This window comes from Papio anubis, chromosome 1, assembly GCF_008728515.1.
Source record: "Papio anubis isolate 15944 chromosome 1, Panubis1.0, whole genome shotgun sequence".
Lineage (NCBI taxonomy): Eukaryota > Metazoa > Chordata > Mammalia > Primates > Cercopithecidae > Papio > Papio anubis.
The window spans coordinates 94,290,980-94,315,353 of NC_044976.1; the positions used below are offsets into that span (position 1 = coordinate 94,290,980).

At 39.4% G+C, this 24,374-nt stretch overlaps 1 long non-coding RNA gene across 2 annotated transcripts; it reads left to right on the forward strand.

Annotated features, from left to right (window-relative positions):
- The first annotated feature begins 7,395 nt into the window (after window positions 1-7,395).
- On the forward strand, window positions 7,396-22,788 carry LOC110740511. 2 transcript variants are annotated; one of them, XR_002515149.2, is made up of 6 exons: window positions 7,396-7,951; window positions 11,659-11,817; window positions 14,060-14,191; window positions 14,855-14,991; window positions 17,174-17,248; window positions 22,422-22,788. It is a non-coding gene; the product is annotated as an uncharacterized LOC110740511 (long non-coding RNA). The 2 variants fall into 2 exon arrangements; XR_002515150.2 differs by lacking the exon at window positions 14,060-14,191 and having other exon boundaries at window positions 7,404-7,951.
- Window positions 22,789-24,374: the final 1,586 nt, after the last annotated feature.

A 24,374-nucleotide genomic window follows, 5' to 3' on the forward strand; every position in this document is an offset into this window, starting at 1 on the left:
GATTGGCAGTAAATGGTGTCAAGATGAAAGAGCATAAGCTCAAGATGTGAGAGCATCATAAACTCAAAGGAATATTTAGCATCTGCATATCAAAATTGTACCCAGAATCCAACAATTACACAAAATGTAAGCTCTTTGTTTCTTTTAAGAGTAATGAGACTATTTCACAAGATTGACTGTGATGCATATGACTATGATGAAGATGACTATTCTGGGTCATCTTTAGGGATTCTGCTGTAGGTAGACCTTTGCTGTGTTGGTATTTTTAGGTCAAATATAAATTTAAAATCTGAGGCAAGTAAGTTTAAATGAATGCTGTGTGTGTGTGTGTGTGTGTGTGTGTGTGTGTGTGTCCTGACTGATCAGGCAAGGAATTCTCCTGTTGGCATCTTCACTGTTACCTCCTGAGGGTGGGATTGTGCTTCTCAGTCTAGGTTTCCTTGGATTTAGTGATGGGCCTGCTGTTTTTGCTGGGTTACCTCAGGAGGGAAATGCCTCAGAAAGGGAGATACAAGTCTAAGGCTCTGGCTCATGTTGCTCAATCATGGACTTGCCGGCCCTCAGCTCCATGCACTGTTTTTCTGGTCCAGGTAACCCTGGGAGTTCCCAGGAGAACTGAGTGCCTGTGACTGTCATAATTGCTACCGTGAAGCTTCCTCTCCTCTCTGCTCCTTTCTGGCACACCAGCCCCCTTATCCTGTGGCTCACAAGGCCACTGGCCATCTGGCCATGGCAGCTAGTTCTGGGCAGCTCTGTGACTTCGCTGACATTAGGAAGCTCTACCACTTTCTATTCCAATTATGGGTTGCTGAAGGGAGAAAAGTCTTCCTTTGCCTTTAGTGTTTATAATTTCTTAGGCTACAGCACAGAGAGGCTTTGCTCTCTGAGTTCTACTCACTGGCCCTAGGAGAGTATTATTTTAATTTATTTGGAATTCGGCACAATTTCCCTTAAACCAAATTTAGGAACTGTACACAAATCATTCTTTCCAACCATCATTCCTTTTAGGGTCTTTGATTGAACAGAAAATTTTTCTTCCATCAAGATGATTCATGGTGCTATCAGGACTTCCTTCCTCTCTCCTTTCTTTTCTTCCTTTCTTTCTCCTACTCTTTCTATTTTCCCTTCGTTCCTCCCTTCTCTCATCCTTCCCTCTCGATTACTGATATATGGAGGAAAGATCAGGAGGGAACAGTTGACAAAGGATCCCTGGCTTGTGGGGAAGTGGGGACAGTGAACATAAGGATGGTACAGAGAAGTGTTGACAGACATTTACTTCCCAAGTTGCCTCTGTGAGACCTTCTCACTGAATTCCCTCAGATGGAGTTGAAAAGCACTTGACTACATCCCCTTGCTACGTGGGAGATGGAGGTCTGAAGGTAGTTTTCTTGCTCCCACAGATATGATACTTCTGCAACACACTTTGGGGGAGAGGCATCGGTAGAGGAGGGGGTTAATGAAAAACCTACTTATTTATTTTTTTCTACCACAAATAACCCAGAATGAGGCCTGTCATATAAGATGAGGAACTAAGGACAAAAGGTAACCCCTGATTCTTAATTTATCTGTCTGTCTCTGTGGGTTTAAGTTAACCCTTGTTAGTGAGTCCCCATCATATTGCTTTCTAATTAAAACATATATATGTCTAATGAGTTTCCAGAATAATAAGGCATTTGTAATACTTTAATGAAGGACATTCTTTTCATCTTTATTTACTCAGCAGCATAATCAGGACCAACTTAGAAAGGTTAGATGTGGTCAAAATAAATTTATGAAGAGTGGCTATTAAGGGGTAGAGCATATGTACGCAGACTGTGGTTAAATAACAGTAAGTAGGATGTGTTTATTAAAATGATGCACGGATTTTATCCCTTCATTCTTGATGTCTCTTAGTACCTGACATTATACTGGTATGGTTTCCATGGAAACAGCACACACTCTTCCTTTCAGCTGACCTGAAGTTCAAGCCCTGCTGTTGCAATAGAAATTCTCAGAAGCACCTCCACTTTTATTAAAAACAAAAATACCAAATCTATGCAAAAAGTAAAAGCAGAAAAAGAGGACAAAGTATCCATTGACGATACTGCAGGAGAGAAGAGAGAATACACAATATTTTCATTAAGATAGAATCAAGAAACAATTACTATGCTAGAGGTTGAGAGAGTCTGTCATTTCCTTCCCCTAAATTACTTTAGAATTGATCCTCCTGAGCCTGCCTTAACATCTTCACCTTTCATTTCTAATTCAATATGTTCTACTATTTTTAGTTTTCTGGAAGTATCTCTTTTACTGATTTAAGAACTTGCTTCTTCGTGACTCACAAAAAATGTTGATCCAGTCTATACACTGCATCTTTAATAAAGGGAGGTTAACTTTAGGGTGGGATTGCTGGAATAAGACGTTTCACAAGGAGGAATAAAGTGGGTCTCTTGTCCATAGCCTCCTTTTATTTGTTAAATTAGCAAAGATGCTTTGGGTTGCAAGTAACAGAAAACTTCTTGTGGTCTATATAAGAAGGTGGATTCATTGGCTTATGCAACCAAGGTTCCAGAGCGGAGGCATACTTTGATCTGGGATCTGGGTCTGTTCCTCTAGAATTTCTAAACTTTGGCCTCTTAGAGCTGACATAGTCTTCAGGCCGGCTTCTGAACTGTAGCGAAATGCCCGAAGCAATTACCCAGATTATATCAGCCTGCCATACAAAGGCGAAAAAAATGAGGATGATCTATTCAAGAAATTCCTACCAAATAGCATCTTCAGCCCCATTGTTCTGATTATGCCAAGGGCACACCATGGGTCCATAACTGAGCAGGACATGGAGTAAAATGGATTGGCTTTGGGCCTGAGTCATAGGTTCAACTTCTGGGCCAGGTGAAGTTAGTCTCCTCCAAAGCATATAGACTGCGTGGCAGAAAGATGGACATCAGTGTAACATTTGGAGATATTACCAAGAGAAGAATAGATAGATACTGGGAAAACAGACATTGTCCACTTCATAGGGCTGTCTCATGCTAGAACCATGAGTCTCAAGCCAGTTTTTCATAGTGCCCAGCATATACATATCTCTGTTGTTTTCTAATGAAAAAAAATATATATATATAGACATTAAATGAGCTTTCAGAATAATAAGGCACTTGTGATACACATACAACTATCTGTCAGAGTTTAGAAAATTCCAGAGTAACAGACCCAGAGTCCAGATCAAACCATTCCTCTGCTCTGGACCCTTGGTGATGTAAACCAATGAATCCATCTTCTTATGTAGACCACAGAAAGTTTCTAGTTACTTGCAAGTCAACACATCTTTGCTAATAAAGCAAACAAAACGAGGCTATGGACAAGAGACCCACCTTGGGACTCCTTGTTCATGTGAAATGTCTTATTCCAGCAATCCCACCCTAAATAAAATTAACTGCCTTTTATTAAAAATGTCATTTATAAGTGAACCTCTTTGGAATTCCAAATCAAATCTCAGGTCTGGAGAGAGATGTTAGCTAGATTTCAATCTCACCTACTTTCCTATTCACAATTTAACACTATTAATATTACAGTTTGCCCTCCCAATCTCATTATCTTGTCTTCCATAGCCCTTAACACTTTTTACCATACTACAAAATTTAATGTTTGCTGTGTTTATTGTTATATTTGTTGTTTGTTATATTCATTGACATATCCCAAGCACTTAGTGAGTATCTGGGATATAGTAGATGCTCAATAAGTACTTGTCTAACAAATGAATGGATTGTATAAATAAATAGTTGAATTTGATCAGGTACTTTCTGGCCATTTGCTAAGGCAATTTGATTGATCTGATTTTTGACAATTGAATATAGTGCTCAAATTTCTATTTCTAAAATACCATTCCACAGGGATTTTTGTACCTGTAGCTTTTTGTGCTCCTGTAGGCAGAAAACAGTAACCTCAACTTGAGTTAGACATTTTAAGGGAGGTTTGTTTCTTGGCTCCTTAAATCCGTTCACTTGGTTGGAAATGAGAATAGAGGTATATGTGGAAAGCACAGTTCTACCGTCAGGGCTGCAAAACTCTCCTTCATCCAGCCAAGATCAAGATCTTTCTGGGCTTGGAAGAGTTAACCGTGTCTTAGAGCTGAGTTCTCCGCTGCCCACTTAGCATGCCAGTGGGTATCTAGAAGCACTCGCCTTCAAGCTTCTCAGGACAATTTGCAATTTGATGTCAACTTGAAAGCAAGATGTTTTCCTCAGTTTAGGGCAAAAACCTACCTCTTTTCTCTATAGTGGCTATTCAGCCTGAGTAGCATGGCTCATGAACCTTCTAAGCAATTTCTTCACAAAGCAAATCTTGATAGCACTAGAGTTAAAGGCCAGGTCAGGGAAGAGCCCTGGCAGGTAAATATTCTGCTCTGGGTGGCCTCAAGGGAGGGATAAAAAATCATATCTGCTCTCTTGTGAGAAAGGCTAAAATTCACAGTGTTGTTTAGCTGGTTGTTGACTTTTACTCAGGATGTTTTGGTTGCTAAGGGCACATGGTAACTTTCATGTGAGCTCTACCTATGAACCTATCATCATATTCCACGAGTCATGCAAGGGGTTCTAATTTAGTACATAATTCAATTCTTCCACCACCAAGATGTCAGGGTAGAGGGTTCAAGACTTCATCCCCTGGAGAGCATATCCCTAGCTCTGGAGTGAACTCCATCTAATTATTCCAAACAAATTCCTTTTCTGTGGGCTGCCTTACTCTGATTCTGAAATCCAAGTGACTTGCAGAGATGATACACACTAATACATAATTCTGTCGGGTTATATGTAGCACTTCCAGCCAGAAATCAGCCTTACTATGACAATTATGTAAAAGGTTCTATTGAAACAGTTTTGCCTGCCATAATCCTTGTCTCTAAAGTTAGATACAGTTACCTCTATAGTTACCTGGACAGTTCACCATGCTCAGGGAGCTATATGTAATAATCATCAGAGGCAGGGATTAAAAATATTTAACACCCTGTATACTGTGAACGCCAGACAATCTCAATGGAGGGCGGCCAGTGAGTTGAATACATCAGCCTTGCCCAAAGAGATGTGTGGGTGGTGCTATCAGCCACTAGCTCCCCTTCACCATCTATGAATTAAATCATTACTTTTCAAGAGTCCTCATGTGTCATCCCACTATCTATTTCTCCAGATGAGAAAACCATTTCTAAGGGAGATGAATGACTTGCTTAAAGTCACACAGAATTTAAATGTAACCCAGATAAATTCTGGAGCCCCATGTGATCAAATCTTTGTATATTTTGTCCCAGGAAACAAAATCTAGAAACCAGAAGTAATTATGCATATTTTGAATCCTGTTTTGGTTTTTCAAGGAAGTGACAAAGAGAAGAGTACATTCTTAATGCATGGCTAAAGTCATCTTCCTCCACTACTTCCTTTCTTAGCGTGTTTTACATAGACTGCAGCTGCTACTCAGCAAGCCTGTCTATTTTCCTCCCATCACTTTCTCAAAAATTGCTCCAGAAACCCCGCAAACTTGAGTTAAACAATCCCCCTTCCCCTGTTGAAGGAACACTGTGAGATTTTGCCCAGTGGTTGGCCTGGCCAGGCTGTGGGAGGAGCCCGATGGACCAGGAAGCCGTATCACCCATCCTACTCAAAGGGAAGCACCTGGAGGCTACTGAGAAATGCAGTTCTCCTATCAGTATCTGACAGCTTTCCCAGTGAAAAATCATTTTTGGAAATTTCAGTCGAATGTAATTCCGAACCTCAGTGCACACATAACCTCTAGGAGCTGGAGCCAAGACCTCAGCTGGGGTCTCTAGGGTCCATGCAAATGGATATTATGTCTCATTTATGCTCAGCACAGTAAATGCACAGTAAATACTCCTTAAATACAGAAATTATTCTGGGGATACTGTCAGGAAAATAATCTCAAAAGAAAAGAATGTCAGAAGGGAAAAGGAGTGGAAAGTGCAAAAGTTTCTGCTCTCCCTTCTTTTTCCTCTCTTTTTACCTTCCATTTTTTCCTGCAGAATAATTTGGATCGACCATCTACATTGGTTTAAGAAATACACTGACTGACAGTTCCATTCTTCTGTTTGCTTTATGCAGGCCCTTTGGAATTGACTTTTATGGTCAGTCTCCATTTTCTCTTCCTGTCACTTTCCTCCTTCCTTTTTCACTGTATGCATGAGAGTAATTTTCTGCTATATTGTTATTTTGGAAGGTCTCTGGCAGGGTGGCAGTAAATGACACAGCTAACTGATACAGATTTTAATGACTTAATGCTATCATAATTTCTAATAGAAATGTAAGTGGAGACAGGAGTCATGTTTTAAAAGATATAAAAATGAAAAGTGGATCATAGAAAAGATGTTCATGAGAAATTACTGCAGCAGAGAAGGAAGCAAGACAGGTAAGGATAAACTTGGTAAAGACGGGTCCATAAGAAAGATGCTATTAGTAAAAGGGAAAAAGTCACAGGAGAGAAAAATAACATTTTGGAAGTATGTCAGAAAGAAAAAAAAATGATGACAAAGGGAAAAGGTGGACTGGCTTCTTAATAGAGGAAAAGAGCAAATATGAAATTACAGAAAAAGAAGGAAGGCTTGGCCTGTCTTATGAGCCAGGCTTGGTGACAAAGGGTAATAGCAAAAAGAATACTTAAGGTAATAATAGTCAATGAGGAAAGGCGGCACGGAGAAGCAGCGCGTTTCAGAATATCCAGGGTGGGAAAATCACTGCAGAACACAAAAGGAGAGAATAGAGGTAGTGCAGGCCAGCTGGCAATTATTTTTTAAACCTCATGGAAGACTATTAGGTTCCTAGGAATTTGAAAAGGGAAAGGCAGCTCAAAATTTTTATATTTAAAAGTTTGATGAAAAGTGTTAAAGTAGGTCACAGAGAATACATGGATTTGGTGGGCTTTCTTGGGACCCAGGTAAACTTTGGTGAAGCTAATAAAATAGGCTAAGTGACCAGCGCAGGACCAGCGCAGGGCCAGCTGGATCAAATATGGGCTTCTAAGTGCCCTGAGTCAGACGTCCACCCACTGCCACCTCCTCCTCTCATTGTGTACCACTTCACTTCTTATGACTCCACCAGTGGTAGAGAACCTATATTTCCGCTTCTCTTTCTTTCTGCATACACACGGGGAAGACTGAACTTTCCCTTCGAAATGCAGATGAGCAGGTGCTTGTGTGTCTAGGTGGAAGCATACAAAAACTGATTCTCTATGGTTTTTTCTTTCTTCCTTTGTGTTTTGAAAATACAGCGTATAAGTAGATTATTTCAGGTGTATTAAGGCCAATGGGTCAGGAAACAATTGCCATAGAAGAGATAGTTTATTACTCCCAGGTCCCGAGAAGGGGACCCCATGCCACAGGGGGCATATGGGAAGCACTGGGGTAGGTCTTGAGGCACAGGGAGGGGAAGAACTGGGTGGGAAGGAAAGGTGAGGCAGGGCAGGCAGGGTTAGGCTTGGCTACTCTGAATGATTTGGGCAGGCTCTGGGGCACAGCAGCTGTCCATAGTTATCTGGTATCTGGCCCTGGGTGATAAGGACAAGTCTACAGTGGCCCAGAGTGTAAGCCTGATAAAGGAAGTGCTTTGGGGTGTGGACTCTGGATTGGTGGGTTTGTATTTGAAACCGTGCCCCCCAGGGAGGAGAACTCCAGAGGAGAGTGGCGGGAGGGTGCAATGGTCTGAATGTTTGTGGCCCCCTCAAATTACTATGTTGACATCCTAATCCCTAGAGGGATGGTATTAGGTGAGGCTTTGGGGAGGTGATTCAGTCACAAAGGTCGAGTCCTCATGAATGGATTTGTGTCCTTTTAAAAAAAGCCCTAGAGAGACCCTTCAGTTCCTTCTGCCATGTGAGGTCACAGCCAGAAGACAGCCATCTGTAAACCAGAAAGCAAACTCTGAGCAGAACCTGATTATGCTGGCACCCCAATCTTGCATTTTCAGCCTCCAGAACGGTGAGACCTAATGTCTATAAGCCACCCCATTTGTGGTATTTTGTTATAGCAGCTCTAATGGACTAAGACTGGGGACAGGGCGATAAGGGAAGCAGGAGGCCTAGGCAAGGTGACTGAGGCATATTATTGGGTTGTCTAGGGCAAGGCATCTCTAGCATGTGCATGTAGGGCATTGAGAAAACAGCTAGTTTTCAGAGCTAGAAACATGGGTAATACCCTCTGCCTCAGTGGTTATGGTTGCATGTGCTGATAAGGGGATACTAGCTGATCAAAGCAACTTGCAGTGCTGTAAAAGGCTCAGACCTAGTGAGTGACTTTGCATGAGTGAGAAACTTGTAAGCCACTGGAGTTTTTTGTTATCAAAGCATAACCTAACTGATCCTCACTAATGTCCCACCATATCAACTGTGGGAATTCAGCAAGGTAACACAAATAAAACACTTCCTGATACACAATATAGTCTCAATAGAGTTCATTATTTTCTAATATTTGTATGATTTGCCAATATTATTTTTCTTCCTAGACTGCTGTTTTACTTTTCTCTGACATCTGATACATTGATACCCATTTCAAATAATATCAGCTGACTTGTAATATGTAGCTATGCATATGCTTTGCATTCTTGACTATATTTATTCTGAGAACAAAAGAGTAAGGCAATTTTTAACATCCCGCTCCTACTGCTAATACAATATTAAAAATTATTGTTGTTGTCACTGACGCTTTTCCATTTCAGACATGACGAAATCAAAGATGAGGGAAGTCACACACCTAGCCCAAGGTCATACCGCAGGTAAGTGGCTGAGATAGGATTTAATCCCAACTATGTCAGACTCCAATCCTAGTCCTAACCACCATGTTATACCACATCCCACTTCCAGGATACATGACAAATTGGAGAGCTTCAACACAGTGAAATACAAAACTGAAAGTGCTGTAAAAATTAAGAGCTTTCTTGGCACCAAAAGCAGCCTTCCATCAGCTTCAGTGCTCAGTCTGCATTCCCCTAGGCAGCCTGACCTCCTGCACCCAACCTTGGGATGAAGTGAACACTGACCGTGCTGCTGGGACAGGACTGTGAAATCATTCTCCCCAGCATGCTGCCACATTTCAGGATAGCCGCTTTGTGCTCTTTCACATTCTGCTTCCTCTCTTCCAACCTGACTTCAGTCTCTCCCTTGCATACCACTGCTTGGCTACTGCTTTCTGCCTTTCCTGCCTCCGCTATAGAAGCAGAAAGCTGAATTCACTGCTCAATCTCTGTGAAAGCTAGTGGTGTCCACGGAAGCAGCTCTGGACCATGGGACACAAAGGGAAATCCTCTGGGGGATGCCTGGGAAAGATATTTCACTTCCTAATGAAACAGATAGGTGCGAAAGGAGACATCTCTGATAATGCCATTTCCCTTTCCCCCTGTCCTGAGAACAGATGTGATACCTGGAGCCACTGCAGTCATCTTGCTACTATGAGGCAATGAGCATAAAGACCAAAAGCACAGAGTTGTCAGTGACAGCCTGAACCATACGAAAGAGCCCACGTTCTGACGTTGTCACAGAGCAGCTGCACACAAAAAACAGCAACACCCATCCCCTGGCCTCTTGTTAGGCAAGAAGAACAAACCTTTCCTTGTTCAATCCACTAGGAATCAGATATTTCTTTTATTTTCAGCAGAGTGTGTTCCTAAATTATATACCATATCATTAAAAGTTTTCATATATATCATAAAATAACATAATTGGAATGTATCCTAATTTACATATCTAATTTCCAATTTTGGATAATTTAGATTATGCCAATGTTTTAACTAATTTAAATAATCCCATGTTGGACATCTTTGTATATAAAGCCTTTTTCATATTTATAATTTCACATTTTCTTTACTCAGGATTAACTTTCTGCAGTAATTTAAGGCTTTGGATACATATTGTTGAAAAGCTTCACAAAATGTTTTCACCAGTTCTTGGCATTCTGTCTTTTGAAACACTGTACTGTAGTGCGTAGACCCCATACCTGCTTCGTAAATGAAGGAAGCAGACAACCTGAGCAAATCTAAATGAAACTCTGCCAGACTAAATTTTATGCATTTCATCTAAGAAAAAAACTACCTTGACATGTGTTTCAATGTGTTTGAAAAGTATGAAAGAATAAAACCTTATATAAAATGAGGCATTAATATTATATAACAGTTGTATACAAATGGGTTTTTCTTATATTTACAAAGGTGAATGCTCTGGTGAGGGATTGCAGATGCATTAATTTGATTAAAAGACTTAAACAGAATCACAGGTTTTCTCTTGGGACAGAACTTGGGGCTCTTTTAGGTACACTCTGCTGGTACAGGGTAGAAGGATTGAATGGAAGTGTTGGATGACATGTATCTGGTGCATGGACCTTCAAGGGTGCTTTCCATATACTTCTCATTTCACTGTAATATTTAAATTGTCACATCACTATTTCCATTTTACAGATAAAGAAACTGAAGCATGGCCAAGTTAATTGCCTTGCCCAAGGTTGCAGCAACAGTTCATGGCATTTCAGGGATCCTAGCATCAGTTGGTCTGTCTGATTCCCACATCTCTGCACCATCTATGCCTCCTCATCTATAAAAAGGGGGAAAGTGATATGATTCATCCCATGCAGAGATGGGTCTAGAACCCAGTACCTCATGTCCTTTACATTACACTGGAACTCTCAAGGAGAGAGTTAAGACACAGTGAATGAAATTTAGCAAAGACAACCTTTATAGATATTTTGATTCACCAAGTGACACTAATGGTGTTGGATTGTGACAGTTGGGTCACATGTTCCTCACCCAGTTTGGGGGATAAAGTCAATTCTAATTTGGAGTTTGAGGAAACTCCAAAAAGACCTTTATGATAATGAAGGATTTCCTCAAGGAAAGAATGCCTCAGGCAAGCACTACTGTGAGGCCAACCCATTAAAATACAGTCTCAAGTCTAAAAGATCTGGACTCAAATCCCAGCCCACTCTGTGCTAACCGTAAGACCCTGGACAAGTTATTTAAACTCTTCTGTGTCTCAATTTCCCAGCTTAGAAATTGGTATAAGAATGGTGTGTAACACATGAGGTTTTCAGGAAGATTAAATGAGACCAAAAATGCAGCCTCTGGCTCACAGGTAGTAAGTGTTCATTAAATCAGACAAGTCTTACATGAGTAGACAGTTCTCAAAAGAAGATACACAAATGGCCAACACACATATGAAAACATGCTTAACATCACTAATGATAAGGGAAAAGCAAATCAAAACCACAATGCAATACCACCTTACTCCTGCTAGAATGGCCATAATAAAAAAATAATAGATATTGCCGTAGATGTGTTGAAAGGAACACTTCTACACTGCTGGTGGGAATGTGAACTAGCATAACCACTATGGAAAACAGTGTGGAGATTCCTTAAAGAACTAAAAGTAGAACTATTTGATCCAACAATCTACTGAGATCCAACTACCCAGTAGATCCAAGATACTACTGGGTATCTACCCAAAGGAAAATAAGTCATTATGTGAAAAAAATATTTGCTCACTTATGTTCATAGCAGCACAATTCACAATTGCAAAACTGTGGAACCATCCCAAATGCCCATCAATCAACAAGTGGATAAAGAAGCTATGGTATATAAATCAGATAAGTCTTAGATTGCAAGGATGTTGTAACTGGATCCAATCACTTACTTACTCCCTTAGTGAACTTCATCCTGAATCTGCTTGCCACTTCTCTGCTGGTCACTGCCTGTCTAAACACCGTGACTCCGAATTCTGCTCAGCAGACTGAAGGGAACACAACTTTGATGATTCTCTATGCTGTACTTGGAGAAGGCTGGTTAGTCATAAGTTTTAAAGCAGGTCAGTATAGTGGATTTCCCGTCTGCCAGCCTCCTTTGCAGTGGGTTGGGACCGAGTGACACCTTCTGGCAAATGAACTGTGAGTGGAAGTGACATGTATACTTCTGAGTCTGAGCGGTTAACAGCCAGTTAAGTGCTTCTCCTCTCTGACTCTTTTCTTGTTGAGGTAAAGACACATGTTCCAGATGGTCTGGCTATAAGATAGACAATGCCTATCTGACACTGAGAATCTGGGGGTTATTTGTTGTTGTTGTTTGTTTTTGTAAAGACAAGGTCTTGCTATGTTTCCCAGGCTGGTCTTGAACTCCTGGCTTCAAGTGATCCTCCTACCTTGGTGTCTCAAAGTGCTTGGATTACAGGTGTGAGCCACACTGTCCGGCCTGGAGTTACTTGTTACTAAACAAAGATTCGGCAAGTGGTTCTCAATGTGTGGTCCAGGAACCCCTAGGTGTTCCTAAGACGCTTGTGTGGGGTTTGCTAAGTGAAAACCATTTTCATAATAATGCCATGATGTTGTTTACCTTTGCCACTCTCATTCCATCATGATTATATAGCTGAGTTTTTCCAGATGATTTAAGATGTGTGATAATGTCATTGCTCTTATAGTTAATGACCTGTATCCTTGTATATTCTTGTGATAAAATTTTTTTCTGTTTAATTTCTAATGTGAGAAATGTTAATAGGTAGAACATATATAAACAAAAGTTCTTTGAGAGTCCTCAATAACTTTTAAAAAAAAACGTAATGGGATCTTGAGACCAAAATATTTGAGAACCACTAGATTAGTTAGTACTAATTTGCCTAATACAGAAATTATATGGGCAATTTGGAGTGGGATATAGTGATCCTAACCTCTTTTGGTTTAAATCAATTTTAAAATTAATTTTCAAAGCTTTTTTATGAGAGAAGTACAGAATAAAAAATTAACGCATTTTGAATTCAATAAAGTTATTTTGGTGGGGTATACTGAAAGACATTGAGCATTGATGGAATAGTTAGAAGATAGGTGTGGAATTTGAAAGCCTGGATCATAGAAAAATTAATGATACACAGAAGGAGAAATTGTAGAGCAGGCACATTTTATTACTGAGCATATTAGTCAAATGTCAATTGATAATTTCTACCCATAACATTAGCAAGAATTTTAGTGAATAAACTATCCAATGGCATATAAGTTTAGAAGACTAGCTATGCTCTGGTTTTCCTAATTGTTAAAGCAAAGGGATTAAGATTTTATGAATACCTGTTTCCTGCTGTATATTTTATGAACATTACTAATAATTATTCATCCTTATAACCTATAAAAATGAATTTTAATGACAACCTCCATTTTATGGATGAAACTGACATTCACAATCAGAATCAGAATTTTTTAATTAAAAATTTAAAATTTTTTAAAAATTAGAATTTAAACTTAGGTTAATTTTTTGCTCCAATACCTTTACTTCTTCCATAATGCCAAACTGACCTGATAAAATCAAGTCAGAAATAAACAGAGATTGAAGTATCATGAAGGTACATGAGCATCGGAATTTTTCTGACATTTTGCTTTTCAACAATTTCCCCAAAATGCCATTTCTGCCTCCGTATTCCTTAGTTCAAGGTTTGGGCAGGGATGTGTTGCTCATTACTCTTTCTTCAGATTCCATTCAAACATCTTCAGTGTTTTTTAATTGCCTGCAACCATTCAAGGCTCTTCTTTATTAAGTCAGTCATCAAGTATTTATTATGTTCTTACTACCTAGGAGATACTGTTCTAGATGCTGGAGATACAAAAGTAAATGAAATCTTCAAACATCTCTGCTCTCTTGGAACTTACATCAGAGAGGGAGCTAAGAATAAACAAGATGAATACACAGAATGCATGTGTCAGACAGTGATAAGGGCTAAGGAGAACGATGAGTCAGAGAAGGGGATGTGTGGGAGTCAGCGGAGGATGCCATTCTAGACACAGGGGCCAGAGTAGGTATCGATGGGAAGGCAGCATGTCAAAAAGGGTATAAGAAAGTGAGGGAGCTGCATGGATATCCACAGGGAGAGCTTCCAAGAAGAGCGAATGCTAGGCATGAAGGCCTCAAGGTGGAAGCTGTAGGGAAAACAAAAGAGGCCACCCTTGGTTGAAGTTGAGTGAAGGAAAGCTTGTATGGTCTTTGGAAGGATTTGGGCTTTCCTATGAGCAAGATGGGTGCTGGTTTAGTATATTATGCTGAGGAAAGACATGATCTGCCTGGTATTTTAACAGAACCATCTGGCTCCTTTGTTGGGAATTCTGTGTGCAGAGGGCAAGGGAAGAAGCAAAGAGACATGGTAGGAAGATATTGCAGAAATCCAGGTGAGAGACGATGTGCCTCAGTCCAGAGTGATGGCAGCAAAGGTAATGATGAGAAATGGTCAAATATTGGTTTTTAAAATAATTGTTTGTTGACATCAGAGAAAAAGAGGAGTCAAGAGTAACCTTAAGATTTTTGAGCATCTGGAAGAAAATCAACTTGTATGGGGAAGGGTGGAGGAGAAGTAGGCTTGGTGGAGAGTACCAGGAACTCAGCTTTAGTACTTGCTGTAGACCGAATGTTTGTGTCTTCCCCAAATTACTGTTTTGAAATCCTAACTTTCAATGTGATGGTAGGGCCTTTGGGAGGTAATTAGGTCAAAAGGCCAGAGCCCTCATGAATAAGATTGATGCCCTTATAAAAGAGGCCCCAGAGAGACTCCTTGTCCCTTTCACTATGTGAGGACACAGCGAGAAGGCACTGTCCAAGAGGAAGTGGGCCCTCACCAGACACTGCATGTGCCTTGATCTTGGACTTCTCAGCCTCCAGAACTGTGAGAAGTCAATTTCTGTTCCTTATAAGTCACCTGGTTTGTGATATTATGTTATAGCATCCCTAATAGACCAAGATAATACTCTTAATTTTGTGATGCCCATTAGGCTTCTACATATAGGTGGCAATTGGATGTGTAAGTCTTGAGTTCAGGATAGGCAGTGGAGACACAAATTTCAGAGTCATCTGAATAAAGATGGTATTTAAATCCACAGGAGTAGATGAGATCATAAAGGATGTGATTGTGAATAGAAAATGGAAGCTGTCCAAGGCCTGAACTGTATTATTTAAAGGGGAGAAGAGTGAATGACCTGGAGAAGGAAAATTAGTCTAAAAAGGAGCAGCCAGCAAGGTAACACTTCCACTTATCTTTCTCATAATTTTGTTATTTCATCTACTCCGCCACAGCTTCCATGGGATCCACCCACATGGTTCAAATTAGTCACAGCTTTTCTTGCCTCTATATCCTCTCTAATGTAATGCTTTATGTGTGGCATGATGCCAACTACTTTTTTCTGACATGACTTTGAACTGGTCCATCTTCAAGGACCATTTTCAATGCCTTTCTTTTTAAATTATTTTAAAATTTGAGGTTAAAAATACATATATAATTTACCATCTTTATTATTTTTAGGTGTACTGTTTAGTGTTAATAAATACCTTCATATTATTTTTCCCCTTCAACCCTCCCACTTTCCAGCCTTTAGTAATCACCACTCTACTCTCTAGCTCCATGAGATCCACTTTTTAAGCTTCTGCATGTGAGTGAGAACATGTGATACTTGTCTTTCTGTGCTTGGCTTATTTCACTGAACGTAATGGCCTCCAGTTCCATCCATTTTGCCACAGATGACAGGATTTCATTCTTTTTATGGAATAATTTCATTTTGTATTATATGGTTTGGCTGTGTCCCCACCCAAACCTCATCTTGAATAGTAGTTCCCATAATCACCACGTGTCATGGGGGGGACCCAGCAGGAGGTAACTGAATCATGGGGGTGCTTTTTTCATGATAGTGAGTGAGTTCTCACGAGATCTGATGGTTTTATAAGGGGATTTTTCCCACTTTGTTCTGCACTTCTCCTTCCTGCTGCCATGTGAAGGAGGATGTGTTTGCTTCCGTCTCTGACATGATTGTAAGTTTCCTGAGGCCTCCCCAGCCAAGCGGAATTGAGAGTTAGCTAAACCTCTTTATAAATCACCCAGTCTCCAGTATTTCTTCGTAGCAGCATGAGAATGGACCAATTCATTGTAGACGTACCACATTTTCTCTATTCATCTATTGATGGGCACTTAGGTTGATTCTACATTTCAGCTATTATGAATAGTGCTGTGATACACATGGAAGTGCAGATATCTCTTTGATGCATTCACTGCCTTTCTTATATTTCCCAATTTTTCCCTTTTTTGTACCAACTACTGTATTTTAAAAACGACTGATATATAGCAATTCCACATAGCTTTGTGTATCTATTTGTTACTTCTCTAAACAGTAAGCTTTTTGTAGGTAAGGACTGTGCCACCTTGCAGAGTACCTTGCCTACTTATTGAGAAAAAATAAATTTTGTTGAACAATCATTGGACAGATGTGGACAGGATGAAGATGCGAAGAAGCAGGATGTATGCAGACCCAAAACAAATAAATAAATGAATGTCTAAATAATAACTTCATTTGAATCTAAAAATCATGTGTTGCTGTGGAAACAGATTTGTCATTACATTCCTGTAGTAACAGACAACATAAGTAGTGATCGATCTGCTTGTGGAATAGCATAGACCCCACTACTATACTGCCTTTTGATTTTTAAATTCTCCTTAAAATCTGGTAATTGAAAGAGAATTTACAAAAACCAAAAATCAGACATGGCAGTAGAACAATTTTAATAATATAGGAGATACAATGTAATTATCCATAGACAAATACTTCCCTAATCTATTTATAGAATGAAATCGTAAACATTTGACCTACTGTCCAAAATTCAGTTTGCAGACATGCATTTGCTTTGTTTGCAGGGTCCTGCACCCTCCTTTGGCAACAGTCCCCTCTGCTTCCTTGATCCAGGGCCATTTTACACAGTTACTTTACCTACTGTAGGCAGTCCACTGGGTTTCCCAGCTCCATTTATGTATTATTAGCATTCTGCCATTTCTGTGGAATATGGCAGAAATTAATAGTACCTTGGAGCTGTGCAATGCAATAGGCCATCTGTTTAGCTCCTGAAGACATTTGAATGTCTTGAATGAATGTGTGACCTTTATTTAAGTAAATAAATAACACATAATTATTTTAACTTTTAAAAAAAATCAAGTCCTACCATTACCTTGTAAATAATGTACCTTAAATGTTAATTGAGTTAGGAAAACCACTAGAAATGAGGAATAGGAAGATTCTGACCAGATGTATGCAGGCCCAAAACAAACAAATTTTTAAAAGGCAAATATTGTAAAACTTCCAAAAAGGCTTCTTCAGGAATGAAAGTTTTACTTTTGATCTTCATTATTGACTGACTTGACTGCCTTGTTTCTACTTTAGGTTCTTTCTTGCCTTGGAGACTCAATGATTTTATGCCTAGTGGTTCATAAGTCACAAAATATCTGGAATTAGGTGGTAAGTATTTTTCTTTTCTTAGTGCAAGCCTATAAAACCTCAGCAGTTTGTATTTTGAGGCAGTCAGAACTAAATGGAGTCCTGCATAATTTGCTTCCTCTTCCTAATGTTTCCATAAAAACAAAATATTATAGACACCCCCTGAAATATAGAGACCTTTTCCTTTCTGAATGTAAATGGAATGAAAATTAGCTTGAACAATCTCCCTACGTGTGTGTGTGTGTGTGTGTATATGTATATATATTTAAACATAAAAAATACCACATTTCAGGCCAGGCATGGTGGCTCACGCCTGTAATCCCAGCACTTTGGGAGGCTGAGGCGGGCAGATCACGAGGTCAGGAGATCGAGACCATCCTGGCTAACACGGTGAAATCCTGTCTCTACTAAAACTACAAAAAATTAGCCGGGCGTGGTGGTGGGCACCTGTAGTCCCAGCTACTCAGGAGGCTGAGGCAGGAGAATGGCGTGAACCCGGGAGGCGGAGCTTGCAATGAGCCGAGATCGCGCCACTGCACTCCAGCCTGGGCGACAGAGCGAGACTCCGTGTCAAAAAACAAAAAAACAAAAAACAAAACACACAAACATTTCACTTTGCTCACATACTATACAATGATCAGAAATTTAAAAAATATTTGAGTAATTACTCTTTTTAAAGATAAAAAGCCAACAACAACAACAAAAATCCTTTTGGATAACTTGAGATTTTTAGGGAACCAAACTAATGACAGATCATTACTATTCCGTAAACTCCCTTCAAAATACTTCTGAAAATGAAAGAGATGGGAGATAAGACCAGTGAAGCCTCAGAACTTTTTATTAAATCACCCATCTTTTCATTTCTATGTCATATGAATAGTCAGCCCTTTTGCTGCTAGCACAAAATGACCCTACAATGTTCACAATGGCTTTTCCTGTCCTTTTATTATAAAAAATATATCTCCTACCTTTTCACCTTCTGGGGGACTTTTGGCCCTAGAACTTCTAGAAAACTTGAAAAAAAAAAAAAGAATCTGAAGGAAGAATGGAAGCTGACTTGGCAGATGTGGCCATGGCTTGGGTGGTAGGCTCTGACACTGAGTTAAGGAATATTATTTTGATGGGAGATGTTATTTTTAGAGCCAGACATGGTGCTTTAGAAGAGATGGAAACAGACAGTGCCTTTCTCCTAAATTGCCGGCACTTTGATTTGTCCAGGACAGCATTCATGCGAATGAGGCCTGGAGAGTGTCACTGGCAGGCAAATCAGCATAATGAAGCTCCCAGCAGAAGGGGGCTTTCAGAAGCTAGTTGAAGATGAAGCTAGAAGGGCCTTAGGGTAGGAGATTATTCAAAAATTAAGAAGGCAGCTGAAAAAAAAGGCATAGAGAGCTGGGGAACCTAACGGAAGTTGCTCTGGGGAAATAAAAAAGACTGAGAAGAAGGTCAGGTGTGACTACACATGAAAGAAAATAAGGTACAAATACCTACTGGATGAGAGGCTTGAAACCTAGATGATGTGTTGATAGCTACAGCAAACCACCATGGCACATGCACACCTCTGTAACAAACCTGCACATTCTGCACATGTATCCCAAAACTTAAAGTAAAATATTAATAAAAAAAGTTAAAGATTAAAAAAATAAAAAGAAAAAAAAAAGTAAAAGGACAAGGGTGAAAGTGAGGAAGGATTTAAAGAGACTGGCAGCTGCAAGAGAAAGCCCAACAGAATCAAATGACTTGGGAACATAAATGGCATATCCTGACTGAGCTACTTAATGAATGATGTCTATTTTCTAGAATTTTATGTTAGGCAGAGCAGGGATAATATAAATTAGGTTAACAGGCATGTTCTCGGTTAGATATTAAGCAAAATAAGAACTCAGAAGTTCCTATCTGCAAGTAAAGTGACTGGTCAGGAGAGCATTAGGATTGCCGTCCAAGGTACAAACTCTGTTTTATGAAGACCAATAAATAAGAGAATCCTTGTGGAAATGACTAGAATAAGCCCAATTTACTTATGAGTTAAATATCTAAAATATATACTAGTGAGAAAAAGATCACTTATGAACTCACCAAAGTAAAAATGTTTTTGGAATAGTGATGAAGATTTTCCCATCTATATTTCGAAGAGTGATTGTTACTAGTTCCTGAGAAAAACTGGGAAGAAGCCAAAGGTAGAACAACATAGGAGAAAGGCATGATTTTAAGTGTAGTAAGTAGATGTATGTTTTGACTATTAGGGGAGAAATTGATAAAATTCAATCACCTGCATACAGCAGAAATAATAATACAAACAGGGATTTAATTGGCTTAATTCAAAGGGTTCAAATGGATGCAGAATAACTGCAGAACACTTTCTAAAAGAAATAAATTTACCATAATTTCATACATTAAACAGAAGAATTCAAAATTAGCTGAAATGTGACCTTACAAGGCCTGAAAATCACATTATTCTATTTGCTTATTATAATGGGTAGAAATAATCCTTGTCTAAATAGATGATGGGGCTAGATGACATAGCCTATGGAGCCAATCAGTATCCTTTTAATTGCATAATGTCCATTTAAATATATTAGACCATTTGTGTTTGCAATGTGTTGAAACAACTCAACGTTATATTTGCAACCTCATTGGCATTGGATGGTGTTTTCCCTTATTTAAGAATATTTCTAATAAAGTTTCAGATTAAAAAGATAGAATTGAATACTAAACATTTTAAGGGAAAGCTTTATACATAAACTGATGAATATTTAATAAGTGGGTGCTGCTCACACTGAGATATTGAGAGATGGGAGGGAAAACACTCCCAATACTTCAGAATACAACAGGAAAGTTTAGTGACTATACTGCTAGAAAACATTTGAAATTTTTTAACATTATGAATTTTTAGTTTATGATGGTTAATACTGAGTGTCAACTTGATTGCATTGAAGGCTGCAAAATTTTGGTCCTGGGAGTGTCTGTGAGGGTGTTGCTAAAGGAGATTAACATTTGAGTCAGTGGACTGAGGAAGACAGACCCACCCTTAATCTGGTGGGCAAAATCTAATCAGCTGCCAATCAATATAAAGCAGGTAGAAAAACGTGAAAAGGCGAGACTGACCTAACCCTCCAGCCTACATCTTTCTCTCATGCTGGATGCTTCCTGCCCTCAAACATCGACTCCAAGTTCTTCAGTTTTGAGACTTGGACTGGCTCTCCTTGCTCCTCAAGCTTGCAGAAGCCTATTGTGGGACCTTGTGATGGTGTAAGTTAATACTTAATAATCATTTGGGTCACCAAGCAGCTGGTTGGCTTCTGTTCATCTTCACTTTTTAATCTAGGAATATCTTTAGTTAACAGTTGCATGGAGAATGAGCCAACTGAAAATATTTAGAGGTAAATTTTAGGGGCACTAGTAAAGAAATATTATGAAACATTGTTATATGCCAGGTAATACAGAATTGACACAAAAGGAACATAAGTGTTGCAGTCATTGGACTTAGCGGATGACACACATGGTCTCTTTTTGTCCTCATGACACTTAGGGTGGGAACAAATATCTTCATGTCATATATGAGGCAACTGAGCTTTAGAAAGGGTAAAGAACTTTCTTAAAGTTCCAGTCCTGGTATGTGAAGGAGTCAGACTTAACTGAGATCCATGGTCTAGCCACCACCAAACTTGCCTCAGTGTGAATTTACTCCTGGTGGCAGACAGTTGATCTAGGTGGATGTAAAAGAAGCATATTGTTGAGGAATCAGTAGAGCTGGTGCTAGTAGTTATAGAAGTGGTATAAATAATTGCATGACAGGGACACATTCCTTTCTTATTTCTGTTTGATAGTTTACGTAACACACCCTAAATTATTATGTGTCAGGCACCATACCTGATACGGAGGTACAGTGGTGAAGAAAACAAAGCTTTTGGTTTTATGTAGCCTAGAACCTCAGGCCTGCCACCGTCTTGGTAAAACTGAGCTCTTGCCTACGTGTGACCTACACCCTTAGTCTTATGCCATAAAGTTCTTGGCCACATTCTGTACTTCATTCAGCCTGCCTTCTTTCCACCTTCCCTCCTACATCCGGCTGGCCCCTGCCCCTCACCAAGGCAGCTGACTCACCTGGGGTCCCTTGGGAGGGTCTAGGCAGCGCCCCCTAATGAGTTCATGGGTCCTGGGTGCTTCTGCCTTCATGGGCCCCTCTTCCATAAACCTCAAAGTAAAAATTATGTTTCATGACTGAGTTGGTAAGATGACTCTATCAACATTGCATGCTAAACCATTTTCTTTAACCTAAAAGTTTTTCTTTTTCCTTCTGTTTTTAAAACAAATTAAAACATTTTCATGGACCCCTAAAAGTATTGCCGGCCCTAGGTCCTGCATCCACGGTGCCTAATGGATTCACTGGTTGTGCGTCTAGTTACCAATTGGCAAAAAGCTGTTGCTGACCTGAAAGTCAGGCAAAATTAGTCAATAGATACCCTCTTTGGTTGATTGTGATCTGTCTGTGAGTGACTTTTCTGGGAGTTTAAGACTTCTGCCCTTTTGCTTTGACTGCTATAATCATCACTCAGTTGTCACTTGGTAATTGCCTAATTATATTATTTGGTGATAAGTGAAGTTTTTAAGCGACAAACTCTTCCAAACAGCTGTGATTGAATTTGTTTTTGATACTTTATTTAATTTACAATTGCATTTGTAAAATCGGAATTAGTCTAATTTATTTAATGACCCCCATCACAGGCTGTAGGATATTTTCTGAGGGCTTTTAATTATACGTGAATCAACACCATAATTTTAGAAGGGTTCAAGTGAAGTAGGCATTCACATAATTTCCACCATTGGTTCTCAGCTAACGATTTAGTAATTTCCCCCTGCTACAGTAAAAATCTTATTAATAAATACAAAATGTTTTTCCAAAAGGTTGAATTCATCTATTAATTTAGAGATCTAGCTTTCTCTTTTAAAGTTTTGGAATCTAGTTCTTGACCTTTTCTATTCTGTTCCCAGGATAAATATATTTTTTTGAATGAAGTTAATGATGTTATAACTGATCCTGAACAAAAGGTTAAGTTCTTATAAGGACCAGAATTGAAATTTTGGTTAATTTGTTAAAGTGGTTTCATCTATGCTTTTGTTTTTCCTCTAAACTTAAGTGTCCCTTAATTAGTCTTACCTTAAAGGGAATTTGCATTATGTTTCACTCTTTTAGGGAGACCATGATGATGACATTTGGAAGCATCTCAGGAGACAAGAATAAAACGCCATTTTTTCCCCCACTTCGCTAACAACTCAGTGTTCTGAAAAGTCTGGAATGTGCTATGAAAAGTTTGTGTGCTTAGTGAAATGTTGTACAATTGGCCAATCCACTAAGTCTTGGGAAATGTCTTAGGAGCTTGGCAAGAGGAAGTTCTCAAGAGAGCCGGAATGCTGCCAGTTTCCAATTGGCCAAGACACATTACAAGGACAACCGTCTCTCTGAGCAACCTGGCATTTCCACTCCAATTGGAATCTGCAACAGGAAGATGCACAGGGGAAGAGGATTAAATAAACCTTTTCAGATTTCTGGTCCAGGTGAATCTTTCATTTATCTAGTGTGCTTTACTCTTCCTTTGATCACTGACCATTTCCAATATTAGAGAACACTGGACACATTGCAGATTCATTTTTAGAACTGATCAACAGCCAAGGAAAATGCAAGATGAGTGAACTGATCTATCTTTATACATAAACACAAGGCATTTAACCTGCCTGAATAGTTCAAATTGTTGCTAATAAAATTTTAGATCTGCTGTGTGGGGCAACCTGCCTGTCACATTGGCTGTTGCTCAAGTAGCTCCCACCCTCGAAGCGTGTTTAGGAAATGTGACAGCTGTGCTCTTTGCCTGGCTGCTTCCATTTATGAAAACATGGTGGTAAATGGCAGTCACCCCCATAGGCCATTTACTGTGAATCTTCTTTTCTAGGCACAGCCAAGAGTAAACGCCCCCAACAGAATCGAATCACAGTCATTCAGGGCCTACCTCAAATAGATTTAATTTGCTTTTTATAAAAAAGGTCTCGTGAAATTAAAAAAATTTGCCTAGTTGGAATTCTAAAAAACATAGTTTTTTTTCTTAAAACAATACCCATTTTATGTGATTTTAACATAGCCACTTCTGATGGTAGCTTCTTTAGGGAAGCAAGACAAAAATATTCAATTGTACCAAGTAAAATTTGCCACCTAAAGTTTATCTTTTGGGTATGGCTGGGGAAGGATTACAGGGCTTGGAGCCCACACATGCCCCTTTGGCAAATCTGATCTCATTCTATCTTGTAAGCATTGTCAGTGGTGTCATATCTGAAAAGAAAGCCTAGTGGCAGATGAGTTGAGACAGTTCCTTCAGTGTGGGTTATTAATTTATCTTTGTCTGTAGAACAGTGGTTTCTTTATCACCATGCTCCTCCTCTCCCTGCATCTTTCGAAGTGCTCCTGGGATTTTGCTTATGCCATGTGACTCTTATCAGAGTGGTCTCTGCCCTATCTTGTGCAGTCAGTGCAGAAAGGGAGCCAGGGAGACTCCGGAGCAAGCCCTGCCACATTTCCCATGTTCCCATCTTTGCCCGTGTTCCTATTGTCTGAAAGCTACGCTTTGAAAACTCCCCCTTCCCCTGCCTTTTTAGTTTCTTTTACTTTCTTTCTTTTTTATTTTTTTTATTTTTTATTTTTGTAATTCAACATATTTTATTTTATCCATTTAAAAAGCAACATTCTTGACTGGGTGTGGTGGCTCACTCCTTTATTTATTTATATATTTATTTATTTTTATTATTATTATACTTTAAGTTCTAGGGTACATGTGCACAACGTGCAGGTTTGTTACATATGTATACATGTGCCATGTTGGTGTGCTGCACCCATTAACTCATCATTTACATTAGGTATATCTCCTAATGCTATCCCTCCCCACTGTCCCCTCCCCACAATAGGCCCCTAGTGTGTGATATTCCCCTTCCTGTGTCCAAGTGTTCTTATTGTTCACTTCCCACCTGTGAGTGAGAACATGCGGTGTTTGGTTTTCTGTTCTTGTGATAGTTTGCTGAGGATGATGGTTTCCAGCTGCATCCATGTCCCTAAAAAGGACACAAATTCATCCTTTTTTATGGCTGCATAGTATTGTATGGT